Below are 2,480 nucleotides of genomic sequence, written 5' to 3' on the forward strand. Positions count from 1 at the left end.
ATATATATATATATCAAGCTTTTTACACGTCACAATTAAAGTTTGAAATCAATGTCTCACTCTCTCTGATGCTTTCTGCATCCCTTTGTTAAACATATGTAAAACACACGTGATTCCCACATAACTGACAGCTAACAATGTAAGCATCAAATGTATTATAAATACCCATGACAATGACTAGCATATGTCATCACCTTGAAAAAAAAAATAGCCACAATCAAACAGGGTGTTGGCAGCATTATGCATGGGGATGATTTTTTTTTAATGAGCATGGAAGCTGGTCACAGTTAATTTCAGTCTCTCCAGATGAGCAAACCTGATGGAGACAAAAACTTTTACCTGTAAATGTAGAAAAAAGTTCCTTCTCAAAAGGACTGTCTGAAGGGGCTGACATTCAAATGAATGTAATACTCATACTACAAAAATACTTCACCATGTGAAAAAGATCAAAATTATATATATAAAATGTTTTTAACCTAAAAAACACACAATATTTACAAATTCTTAACAGAGCTTTCACCTTCATGCATTACTCACAAAGCCTCTGTTCTTGGAAAACAAAACTGAAGCATCAGAGCACTTCTTTTCCTTCATGTTCATATTTATTCCCAGCCTTGTTCAGTAGAAGTGATTTGTTAATTCCTCTGGGTTTACTCAGCTGTGACAAGACGGCTTAGTATGGAAAGATTTTCCCATCTTCCCACTGAAATGCGTAAATGCCAATACCACAGCCTTCCATTTTGTTAATTTAATACATACTAGTGACAAAGCAGAACCTTGAAGCACTGAAATCCATCCACAAAGGCTTCTCCATACGCTGCTGTTGCCACCACTGCTACTGTAACCCCACCATGTTCCTTTCCATGCAGCTCTGTGCTGCCAGCTGGTTACATAAAGTGTTTTTATATGAAACACATTTTGGTGAAGTCAGTGGAATGTTCAGTAAGTGCTCCAAATTAAATCTTGTGTCACTCTGGGAGTCTACAAGTGTGCAAAAAAACAATTCTTCAGCTTTAAGGATGACGTACGGCTCATGGTGCGCCAGAGGCAGCCTTCTGATGTGCCAAGTATTTTTTTTTTTAAGCAAGCTGTGTCTGAGAAAACTTATTCAAAACTTACTTGAAAAAATATTTTTACATTACGCATTTCATTTTCAATGCTTCAATCAGCTTAGAAAATCTTGCAAGTTAAACATTGATCTTTCGCTTCAATCTAGTGCCCTCAGAAGTAGCAAAAAAAAAAAACAAAAGAGTTCTTTACAACAGAGGGCCTCTTTCAACCAGATCAGATTTCTGCCTTCAACAGTCTGAGTCAGAGAGAAAAAAAGATTAGTGAGTCAGTGTTACTTCCTGTAATCCAAAACTGGCAGAAAGGAAAGCAGACCCCACAGATAGAGAAACCAACAGGAAGAAAATATTTCTATGTAGATTCTTGAGCAGATTTTTTAAACGATGTGTTGAACATATTTGTTTATTTTGGCCTATTATTGTGCTTGCTCCATGCAGCAAGACAGTGTTCAATTGGAAGAGCAGCTGGATATGTGACTGATGCAGGATTTCAGAAATGTTCCCACAGATGCTTGATCTTATCTCTCTCTGTGATGCGCTGACTCGGCATGTTTCTTCAGATTCAGTCCATACGTTTCTCAAATTTTTCTCAGCTTTTGTAATGGACATTAGATTTAAATTATGACTTGACAACATCAGTTTAAACCTCTCTTCAGTTTATGTGAATTCATCTTTAGCCTGGGATAATTTCATTAAAATAAATCTCATTACTCAAACAATCCATTAGAATATATATATATACATATATATATATATATGTAAAGAGAGAGAGAGAGAGAGAGAGAGAGAGAGAGAGAGAGAGAGAGAGAGAGAGAGAGAGAGAGAGAGAGAGAGAGAGAGAGAGAGAGATATATATATACTGCTCGAAAAAATAAAGGGAACACTTCAGTGTTCACTTAAATGTTAAAGTGTTCCCTTTATTTTTTTGAGCAGTGTATATACAGTATATTCTTCTACCGTCAATATCCAACAGTAATTGGAACAATATTTGGATTTTTTTTTTCTTTCAGCCAGTTCAGCTCTACTTAAAAAAACAAAAATCATTTAATCTCCAATATTGTCCAGTTGAGAGTAGTATTATTCTTACAATTCCAATTAATTTAATAGTAAAAGTCAATCTTGGATAACCTCTAATTGTTTATGATCCCATCTGATCAAGTATTTATATTCCAGTTTTAGTTTAGTTTCTCCTCATCAAATTTAATGTATTTTACATTAGAATGCCATATTGAAATGCCTATAATTTGTTTATGATCCCATCAGGTGCCATTTGACCCATACACTTTGAAATTCATGTTGTTTATTTTGATTCAATGTCATCTAATCTATGTCAAATCAGTATGTGAAAAATATTGCAATCTTATCTCCTCTTTGGTTCATCCAGATTGTACGCTATTTTGTTTGATCTCCTTC

This window comes from Poecilia reticulata, linkage group LG8, assembly GCF_000633615.1.
Source record: "Poecilia reticulata strain Guanapo linkage group LG8, Guppy_female_1.0+MT, whole genome shotgun sequence".
Taxonomy (NCBI): Eukaryota; Metazoa; Chordata; class Actinopteri; order Cyprinodontiformes; family Poeciliidae; genus Poecilia; species Poecilia reticulata.